Source organism: Hibiscus syriacus, unplaced genomic scaffold (assembly GCF_006381635.1).
Source record: "Hibiscus syriacus cultivar Baekdansim isolate YM2019G1 unplaced genomic scaffold, ASM638163v2 tig00110346_pilon, whole genome shotgun sequence".
NCBI classification, from domain to species: Eukaryota; Viridiplantae; Streptophyta; class Magnoliopsida; order Malvales; family Malvaceae; genus Hibiscus; species Hibiscus syriacus.
The window spans coordinates 931,981-944,073 of record NW_024062697.1 but is presented as its reverse complement, the minus strand read 5'-3'; the positions used below and the strand labels follow the sequence as shown (position 1 = coordinate 944,073).

The window sequence follows — 12,093 nt, the reverse complement described above, 5'->3', positions numbered from 1 at the left end:
TCTCCGACGCTTACTCAAGTATCTTTAGGGTATGATGGATTGAAAAATTGAGTTTGCTGGATATCCAACGATTTTAGAAGGATATTGTGATGCTAATTGAGTTTCTGATAACGATGAGGTAAGCTCTACAAGTGGGTATGTTTTTACTTTAGGTGGAGCAACGATTTTGTGGAAATCTGCAAAGCAAACCTGTACTGCTTGTTCCACTATGGAGTTACAGTTTATAGCTCTTGACTTAGCTAGGAATAGAGTTGAGCAGCTAAAAAATTTATTAACAAAAATTCTGTTGTGGGGAAGATCAACTCCTCCAGGCTCCTTGTTATGTGATTAAAAAATTATGATTAGTGTGGCTAGGAATGAAGCTTACAATGGTAAGAAGAGGCACATTCGTATAAGGCATGAATCTGTTAGACACTTAATAACGAATGAAGTACTCTCTTTAGAGTATGTGAAGTTGGAAATGAACCTAGTAGATCCGCTTACCAAAGGGTTATGCTAGAAACTGGTTCTAGATTTATCGAGGGGAATAGGTTTAAAGCCCATTGGTTAAGGAACTCATGGTGATACCAAACTTAGTTATCTAAGTTTATTGTGGTCAAACAAAACCATGGAAAGAATCTTAGTGTACATTTGCCTACCTGTTGCTATGACGAAGAATGTACATGCACAAGATGAGCTTAATTGCTCTTAATAAATTCATAGCCCGGATATTGGGTTGTCTTAGTGAGAAAGACTATATGAATTTACTGAATTTGGATGAATATCTATTCTTAATAAGTTCATAACCCAAAGTTGGGTGAGTAGTCCTAATTAATAAGGACAAAATTAACTTACCGTTAGAAAAGGTTGAGTTTTATAAAATCTCTTAATGAATTCAATTCCTAGTGAGAATGACATATATAATTTACCGATTAATGAGGTTAAATATTTATTCTTAATGATTTCTTATCCAAGAGTTTGGGTGGTTTATTTGTAATGAACTTGAACAAAATCACCACAACATTTGAGAGGTTGAGCCATTGTAAGAGGATCTTAATTATTTTATAGCCCGGTTTTAGGGTGATTTATGCTGAGATAAACCTGATGAAATAACCTACGTAAGTGAGAAGGATTAACCACCTTCTATGAAAAACATTAGAACATTTTCCTAGTACACTTGATAATATCCTAAGTTAAGATATTCAAATATAGACTTGTGAATATATATATATATATATATTACACATCAACATCAATGGATTCGGTGGATGAAAGAGGTTAGGTATGTATTATGAGTTTACCTCTATATTAGAAAGTTCAAGACTAGTTCACTTATCTAAGAGAATGATTGCTCATCACCACTATGCACTAGTTCAAGATTTGTTCACTAGTGCTTAAGCAACTAGTTTTGCTATTGCTCTTCTGAGAAGGTTATATTTCGAGTTTCAAAAGAATTCTACACATTAGTGGGGGAATATCAATAATGCGCAAAACACTATCCTATATCGAGTGGGAAATACCATCTTGGGTATTTATGGTGTTTATTTTTCCTAACTTGTTAAGTGATAGAGAAAAAGGGGCTACCTCGCACGCGCTGTTGCCGCCACTGTCATACAAGCTCAGCTCGGCTTGTGCTCGTGGCTCATGACAATACGTGTCAAATTTTAGCAGTTACAATAGAGTTTAATTTTGAAAATTAAATTAGATTTTATTTTGATTTTCACTGAACTTAGCCTATAAATGCAGAAGGAATGTCACAAATCCTCTCAACACTCAAGGCTTTCTAATATTCTTTTCTCTATTATAAGAATAGTAGTACCACTGACAGTCCACTCTGGTTTCGACTGTAAGAATTCTTGGAGCAACTGTGTTAATCTTGAAGGATGATCCCACCTATTGCTACGATTACACACATCGGGGCGAATTTATTTCCAAGGCAATGGCTTTCACCATGACACGATTTCGGTTGTTCACTTGCTTTTATATTTTTTATTTATCTTAGTAGTGGTAACAATGTGGTTTGCGGTATTCATTTACAACAAAGTAAGAAATATAAGCGCAATCACAATGAACTCTTATCCTAGTTTTGCGCTAACAAGCCCTTGAATTGGTCCTATCAATCCCACAATTGTGACGAGCAAGCAAAAAAAGCTGAAAGTCCTAAGAACAACCCATTTTCTGGTCTAGGGTTGGATTTTCTTCTACACGAAGTACATCTCCATAGGGAAATATATTTCCAAAGGCCAAAATTTTAGTTCCCCCAACACTCCTAGTATTTGGTTGAAGTAGGGGAAGATTATCCTAATCACAATTGTAGACGCAACATAGGCCGTCCGAAAGCATATCTTGAGAGGATTCATTTGGAACGAATGCAACAATGAGAGTTTGACTATGTATGAGTTATTTACAAATCCATTGCTTTGGAATTTTCTAGTAAACCATCTCTCCACAAATGCAAACACTGGATGACTAAATGTTTACAACCAAAAAGATATAAATAATAGGCGGTCTTAACATGATTGTAATACTATCTATGTTGTTCCGACTCATTCATTTTATTGAAATATTATGTCACACTTTCGTTTTTTACTCGTACTGAGACAATAGACAAATATACATTCATATACGAATATCATAGATCAACATTGACAACTATGCTCTGAAATTCGATGGATTTTCAATGTAGGGTGACATACCTGGTATCCTCCCAACAAATGAAGAACAATGCAAGCATTAGCAAAGTTAATGAGCTAGTAGGCATCAAAGAATCCAAATCCTATGAGGAGACTTCCAGGCGTGTAGTTTCCAAATGCAGCATATCTGAAGCAACCACAATATAGGTAAAAGAAGGTTGTTACAAATATTGCTATCATTGAGGCCATTTTCATGGTCTTATTCTCTGGTGGAGGTGAATTCAAGGTATCCTAAAATCAAAACCTTTCATGATTGAGTTAGAATCCTACATATTCCCTTATTCAAATTTCAGTTTCCATCCCTCTACTGTACTTTAATTCGATGTAGTTTAATCAATTAAAGAGATTATAAAAATAGAGATATTAAACTATGTCAAAAATGAGGACAAAATCTCAAATTTAAGCACAGTAAAGGAGACCAACAACATAATTTCGTATTCATAAGAACATTCAGCCTATAATGTGAAAACAATTGGTTTTAAAAAAGAATGAAACCATACCTGTATTTCAAGAAGAATGATTGTATATGGATAGGCAAATGCAATGTATCCAAGTGACTGGAATACTAACCATAGTTTATCAGCCACACTAGCAGCACGCACTCCAGTTATACCCCTTAATCATTCCATTTTCTACAATCAAAGATTTGAGTCTTAAGTGCAAATCCACTTATATTTTTGTTCTAAGATAAACTCTTAAGTTTGAAAAATAACACAGATGAGGAAAATTAAAGGAAATATTTATTATACCAATGACTTGTGGAAACCCAAGTCCGAAACCTATGAAGGAGTAAGTGAAGGACATGATTGCAACAACAACATAAAGCCATGCCATGTTATGGAAATTTGGTATCTATGACATCACAACTTGAACAAATCCAAATAGTAACATATAGGAAGTATACCCATATGAACATGGTGCATCGTGCCCTTCTCTGTCGTAATAGTTTGATTTCTGAATCGCTCTGCATTCAACCAAAAAAAAAAGAACATATAAATCAATGAGAAAAAAGTAGAAATTTTGTATGGGCTAATGTACCTATGTTAGTTAGAGTTCGATATGAGAAACGAGTGTAGGTACGAATTATATTGAAGTTTTTTCGTATATTTGAAAGGGTATAATAGCCCGATACTCATGTCTGGATATGATGAAAATTTAAAGAAAAATGAAGAGTAAGTGAAAAAATATAAACTAAAGGATTTTATTTAGTACCTCATACAAGTTGAAGTTATTATTACATAAGCAATGTCAGTCCCATACAAGCTTAGGTTCTGTAGTAAAGCATACATCCATGTGCGGTTTCTACTTGCATTATTCAACCAAATTAGGCTTTATAGGAGGCAAGTTACTGAAGGGACATGGAAACAAGAGATGAAAAAGAGTGAAAATTTAGTTTAGAGCTACCGAGATAATACCGAATAACATCCGTGTAAGACTTGATTGATGGAAACTGGTTGTTTGATGATGGAAAATTTCATTGGATCCTCCTTTGAAACATGATTAAAGCATGGATAATGTTCAATCATCTTTAGGATTATCATTGTGCTTGAAATGTCTCTTGAAGTTTTCTTTTCATCATCCTGCGAAAATGAAAATTCAAGAATAGAAGAAGAATGGTTAAGGTGGTTACTGCAAAATGAAACTTGAATCACTCTCTTATTTGCACAAACAATTTCTTTTTCGAACTCAATTTTTCCACTCTCATATTCTTTTTGAATTTCTTTTTCAATGTCACATTTTTCCCTTTTTCTCTAGAAATATTCTATTTTCCTTTTTTTTCACAAAATTCTTTTTCTTCGCTCTCAATGTCTTTTTCAACTTTTGTTTCTTTCTTGCAAACAATTCTTTTTCTAGTTGTTCTTACAATTGTGTTTCTTTAACTAAATTGTTAAAGTATTCTTGAAGACAAGTTAGATTTTATGGATTGAAAAATAAGGTATTGCTTGGCTTACTTCACGTTGAACTTTTGACATTGCTTCTTGTTCAAAAATAGGAATCCTACTTGTAGGATATTTTGCACTAATTGGGTGTAGAACAAGAAATGGGTCCAGTTTCGTATCTTCTCTTTACTTTCCTTTTGACTTTCGGTGGAGGTGTTTGTGAACAATAACCTTTTTCGATTATTCGATCTAACTTCTTTGAGATTGGGTTGATATGCTTTTTGAGCAAACTCCTCATCTCTTGATTGAAATCTTAAAATTGAGAATATGATGAAAAATCTCGTACATTCTCTCTTGTATAATCATTTGGTATTGTGTATTTTTTATACATAATGAAAAGAAAAAATTAGTAATAATGATGAAAATAAACCTCACGAATAAACTCCAGGGAAAAGTCACTCCATTCGTGTGCCAGTCAGGATGGCTTTTACCCTTGATGTGCTCTCGTGCCTTTTTTACGCTCTCACTTTCTTTTCAAGTTCTTTGAGAACTCCCTCAAGGTTTCAAGTGGTCTTATGGATTTTGGATGAAATAAGTGTGGTCAGGTAGCAAGGATATTGTGAAAAGAAATAGGCTACAAAGAAAAAGAAATGGTGAGAACAAGTAAAGAAATTCTAAATACAAAAAATGGTGTAATAACAACCTTCTTAGTATTTTTTAAAGATGAAAGAACTACAACTCCTCTTTAATTTTTTTAGTTTTTTTTTGAATTTTTTTCTTTTTTTCACTAACCAGGGACAGAGAAAACTACAATCTTATTGAATTGTAGTAGCTCTGATACCAATTGATATGAACCCAGTTGTGTGACTATTGACTCATATGTGATATTATCCTGATCATGATTCTAGTAAGTGATTGAACTTGAATGTTTGCAATATGAAATTGAAACTTGTAAAATGATAAAGGATGTATGAGAAAAATGAATAAAGAAGTGATAACATTAGGTTGTTGTGAATAGGATGAGTTATGGAAGGTGATTGAAGTTGTTGTTATATGAAAAGAAACATGATGAAGGTGATGGATGGTATAGGCGTGGGATGTTTAGGATTGATAGTTGGTGAGATTGGGACCCACTAGTTAGAAGGAACTAGGAACGAACAATATACATAAAAAGAATTGAAGTGGTAGGATATGGATTGTGACCCATTAGCTATAAAGATCTATGAAACAACAATATAAATAAATGGAATGGAGGAATGCCACAAGAACAAACTTGAAGCCAATAAAGTTCTCAAAAGAACTAAAATGAAAACAACTCACAAAGAGGTTTAATAACTATCAAATTCTGTGTTTACAAATGATCATAAGGTGTCTATTTATAGTGTTTTAGTAAAACAATGAAAAGTTTTACAAAGAATAATGAATGCTCATCTTAATGCACTTGAATGAGTTTGAATGCCTTGTCCTTTCTTATCTACAAGCTTGGCTGAATATTCTAGACTATTTGGAGACGAATCTATACATTTTGAAGATGAAAGCAGCCTTATTTTTGCTCAAGGGTTGAAGTACTCTTACTATTCCATCCTGATCTTCTTCGCTAAATTGTCTTAATAATTGAATTAAATCAGCCTTCATTGCATGATCCCTTGAAGAATATGAATAACCACTTGATTTGGATGATAAAATCAGCTTTGAATTCTTTGAATAGATGAATAAAGAAGGCCTTCAAATTTCTTGTTTCTTGGTTGAAGATCAAAAAACTCTTGCTTGGCTCAAACTCATCAAAATCTTTCATGCATTAAATTCCCGTAATGAAAATTCCAGCCTGCACTGTCTTTGGTAAATCGATCATATATGAAACTCACGTTATCGGATTGATGTGATTCAAAAGGTGTTGGAAAGATAAGAGATAGAGGAATAATATTCAATTGATTTCTGGAACAAAACATATATGTACCATATCCATAATTGGAAGTTATTTTGATTGATGTTCTTTCATCTGTTGAGATTGTTCAACTTCCTTCATGAACATAGACATAAAACAAGCAAATGTTTATGCTAAAAATAAACAAATATAAACATGCCATGCAAAACATTAAAGAAGCCAATTTAATTAATGTACTTGTTTTTTGAATGAAGTAGTTTAACTAGTTAACTAGCTTTATTGAATGATGAGCACACTTGAATGAAGTAACTCATTTTAAAGAAACTATATGCTTAAATGAGCCTAATTAAAGTACATTCTTGAATGAAGCAACATGCTTATTTATTTATACAATTTAATGTCATGCAACTAATAAAACTCATGCAAATTCATGCACTACTAAAAATCATGTAATGAATAATATCATATGATAAGCATATCAATAAAGGCAAATGAAAACTCATGATAAGATATAATACATAAATGTACAAGTAGAGGATGAAATAAGGTAGAACTCTCTTAGAATCAGCCTTGGTGAGATTCAATGATTTGATCATATAAAGAAGAAAGTTGGTGCTTATTAGGATCACATCAGTATGTCAAAAGGATTGACTATATATGTCACAATCTCCAATGACCTTCGGCCTAGCCAAGATCTTCCAACTTAAAATCTTTGTCTTTGTTTGCTTTCCTTTGATGTTTGCTTCATATAATTGATACGGAGGGTTATTTTTGGAAAACTTTTCACCATATTTGCCTTCGAAAACAACTTCAAGCCCAATAAACCAAGATGCATGCATCGTAGATACCATGTAACACCCCAAATTTTCTAGGTTAGTAGTTTCGGGTTTACTCGAGAGACATGTAGACCTCTTCGATTTCGTAAGTTAAGTTGTTGGGTTAAGTTGGAATTATTGGGTTAGATTTGGGTATGATTAGCCATAAAAAGAGGGTTTTTGCATAGTAGAAGATGACAAGGTACCATGTGTGTAATTTGACCCATTTTGAAAAGATGAGAAGCCTTATCTTCTTCATCTCATTCTCTTCATTTCTTTACTCTCATTTTCTTCTCTCCCATTTTTTTCTCCAAGTGTCATAGCTAAGGGTAAGTTCTTTAAGACTTTTTATACATATTTCAAGATTCAATTTCATTACTAATCCCTCCAACAACACCATTTTAATGATTCAAAGCATTTGGTCCTTTGTAGCTAAGAGAAAGTGGGGGTTTTCATTCAAGGATTAGAGAAATGGAGTATGAATAAGCAAGGATCTTCATTTCAGGATTCTAACAAAAAGGTTGTGTATTTCTAATCCTTAGAAATGTTAAGGCTTTCACAAATATGAAAAATTTCTTAGATTTTTATAGTTAAGTATTTTATGGTTTAAACTTGATTTCATGATTAAATTACATTTTAGATGTAAAAAATGTATTTTTAGCACATGTTTAGGAACCAAAACTATGATCTTTGGGATATTTCTAGGTGTTTCTCAAGCTTAAAAAAGACATTTCTTGGTTCTAGTATTGATATTTGATGAACAATATCTATACTAGATGAATTGGGATGAAATTTGAGGATTTCCATATAGGCGTATTGATATTCTAGGAAGAATATCGATACTGCCCCTACAATATCATTACTCACGGTAATAATATCGATATTGGGCCTCATTTTTAGCAATAAATTTTTTTTGGTACAAATAGTCATAGGGGTATCGATACTTGACCCTGCGGTATCGATGCTACAAGTGGAGTGTTGATACTACGCATCTTGGATAGTTAGATTTGACCTCTTTAAGGCATATAAAAATGAATGATGATTAGTAATGATAGAACTTAGTCCATGATGGACGTAAGGGACCAAAGATACCTAGAAACACTCGAAATAGTGGGTTACAACTGATGTTACCATACTAAGCATAATACTTAGAAGTATATTTAGTTGAGTACGTATTTGAATAGTTGAGAATGAGAATCATTATAAAGGATTTACCAACAAGTAGTAAGATAAGGAATTCAGATTCAGTAATACCAGAAAACGTGTGCTTCGAGAACATCAGTAAACTGAGAACGTATAATCCGTCCCTCCACTTCAAGGGGTATTAGGGAGGAGTGCGATAAGAGTGATTATAGTTTTATTATCTAGTAATGATTCTGAGTTAGGTATCAAGCTAGCGAGTTCTACAGATAGAGAACAATAAACACATAAATCATCGTTAAGTTAGGAAACACATAAAGACCTCCTTAGAGATAGAAATAAATAAGACATCCTTAAGTAACAAATGAGCAATAACTAACAACATTAGCAAAATAATAAACCCTTTCATAAAGTTCTAGATGATAGAACAAGCGATATAGTAGCTAGTGAGGGGATGAACTAACTTTAGTATGTCCAAAAATATTAGGGTGTAGTCAGGCTACTTTAGTTGCCTTAGTGGGGTATTGTCAGCGCGCGAGACACTTCAGTGGCTAACTAGGGCACAAGGTCTGAACACTTACGAGGAGTGGGTTAGCAAGGTTAGTATTTTATGGCGTTTGAGACCTTAGATATGCATGTATAGTTGCATTAGTCCATTACAACAAATATCCTTAAAGCTTGGATTGATTGTTATGTGAGACCAAGCCAATACTTTAGTTGAGCACATGATCTACATGATGGCTATGTGAGACCAGGAGATGATTCAGTAGCTTAGTGAGAATTTCACTAATGCTATGTGACATCGGGTTCCCTCAATTAACTAGTTTCTGATATCTATGTAAGACCAGATACTAGTCAAGGTTGTATTCAAATAATGCACACAATTAGTTTTGCATTCAAATAATGTACATGAGTGTTAGTGTCACATTTTGATAATGTGTAGCAGTTATAATCATTAGGGTTAGAGACCCTTTAGTGGTGTCCTCATACAGAGGCCCTTAGCAGAGGACTAGCAGAAGTATAAAACACCCATTTCAGTGATCGAACAACTGAACCTTAAATAGGTAGTACTTGATTAAGATCATGCATGTATCTACTGCTTAGTACCATGCCTTTATCATGCTTATGTTTATGAGACTTTTAGTGTTGCTTTATATTAGCGATTATGCTATTAACTTTGTAAGCTTAGTGTTAAGATGTTTCCATTCACAAGATTCTAGCTTGGTCTATTCGGGGAGTAATATTAGGGTTTATTTAGACTACCTTAGTTGCCTTAGTGGGGTATTGTCAGCGTGCGAGACACTTCAGTGGCTAACTAGGGCACAAGGTCCGAACACTTATGAGGAGTAGGTTAGCAAGGTTAGTATTTTATGGCCTTTACGACCTTAGATATGCATGTATAGTTGCATTAGTCCAGTACAACAAATATCCTTAAAGCTTGGTTTGATTGCTATGTGAGACCAAGCCAATACTTCAGTTGAGCAAGAATTATACTGATTTTATATAATAACAAGTTCTCCCTCCATGATCTACCTGATGTCTATGTGAGACCAGGAGATCATTCAATAGTTTAGTGGGAATTTCACTAATGCTATGTGACACTGGGTTCCCTCAATTAACTACTTTTTGATATCTATGTAAGACCAGATACTAATCAAGGTTGTATTCAGATAATGCACACAATTAGTTTTGCATACAGATAATGTCATAGATACCAAATTTCCATAACATGGCATGGCGCTTCAGTTTATAAAAAGTTTGTAAAAATATGTCATGGAGCTTCAGTTTATAAAAAGTTTAAAAACTATTTTGTATGTCCATTTGATACCATATTCAAAAAGAAAATGAAAAGGTTTTGAAAATAAGAAGTTGTATCGGTAGCCCAATGTGGAACTTTAGGTCTATTCGGATTTAGGGTGTTACATGTCTTCTAACTCCGTAAAAAGGCTATATTTAGGGCCTTTTCACTTAAGTTATTGGTTGTCTAAAAGCCTATATAGGATAATATAGATGCAATTAGGAGCATATAGTTGCATGTGGTGGATATATTTTTCTGTGGTATTTCATTTCAAAATTGGTGCTGCGTTATGGGAAATGTGCTTTTGTTTGATGATGTGTAGTATTTGGGAGCAAAGATGCGCGAGGAGAATTACCATAAAAAATTTGATATGCTGAGTAGAATGCGAATGTCGTGAAAACTCAGACAACATTTCTGGGCAGAAAAAAAAGAAGATATTTTTATAAGAACCAATTGTCCTTGTCTACATGTGCTTTCTGCTACAGCCACCTAGGAGGGGACCACTTCCACCTATTTACCAACCCTCACGTGAATGGAATGAACCTTAGGGTACTATGTGAAGTTTTACACAAATCCCTAGGTTTATTCCCCACTATAAATAGGATATGATGTCACTATATTTAGGGGGACTTGATTTTGAAACATTTGAAAGGAGAGGTGGCTGAAAGAAAAGTTCCACATTTTTCCTTATATTCATCTTTATGTGGTGTTCCTCTATTATGTGGTGTTCCACAAATCCCTAAGTTTTCTTTAATGGATGATTTATTTTCTTTTTATGCTTTTATTTATTTTGTTTATGGTGATTAACGACTTAAGGTTGTAGGAGCTATGAGAGTAGCCATTCCTTAGGAAAAGTACTCAGTGATCGAGAGAAACTAAGTAGCTCATATTTAGTGTTCGAGAGAAACAAAGGAGGATCAACATAAGAAATTGTGTTTGGATAGTAACTAGACCTAATCCGCCATAAGACACACGACTAGGATTTCAATTGACTAAAAAGAGTAGTGCTCAGTTGAGAGATTAGATGCTTGTGTTGTCATTGAGTAGTATTGTTGTGACATATTCTGTTGATATGAACCAATAGGATCTATGCACCTGCTAACGTTGAGAGGTATTGCCATGGCATTCTCAACCTATCGAGTCCCTTGACTAGAGATAACATGGGGCATTTTAGTAAACTCTGTCGGGAAAGTAATACATAGAAGTAAGACCATCCAGAAAAGATAGACTTAAGTTTCCTAAGTGAATCGTATCATTCATTCTCGTAGTAACTTGTTGTGTGAGGATTGTCAAGTCATTCTTTTAAAATCCAGTGTTTAAATTTTTGTTTTGCCTTTACATTCTCATTTGCTTACACTACATACAAACTATTTTTCCATGACATTTCCATTTGTTTCCACATCACGCTATCATTCTATCCCCACCAACATACATTTCATTTTGCCTCAACATTCTTATTGGTACATACCATCACACTAACTATACTTAGATATAGTAATTCTTTTATTTGTTTGAACTTATAAATTTCTCCAATCCTTGTAGATACGATACTCACTCATCACTATATTACTTGTTTGATTGTGTATACTTGCACATACTTCACATTTGTATTCAGTACTCCCAAAACACGGTCAAGTTTTTGGCGCTGTTGTCGGGGATTGGCAACTGAAAGTTAATTAGTTTTTTCATAGCATTTTTATTTTTATTTTCATTTTTCATTATATATATATATATATATATATATATATATATATATATATATAGTTTTACTTGTTATTTTCCTTGTCTTTTTCAGGTTTTTATTGGCATATAACTAGAAGAAATTCTAAAAAGCCACTAGAACCAATTAAACCTGAGATAGAAAAGCTTTTTAGGAAAAAGGAGACATGCTCAAACAAACATG

At 33.6% G+C, this 12,093-nt stretch overlaps 1 pseudogene; it reads right to left on the bottom strand.

Annotated features, from left to right (window-relative positions):
• Window positions 1–2,051: 2,051 nt before the first annotated feature.
• Window positions 2,052–4,085, bottom strand: LOC120120711 (annotated as a pseudogene).
• Window positions 4,086–12,093: the final 8,008 nt, after the last annotated feature.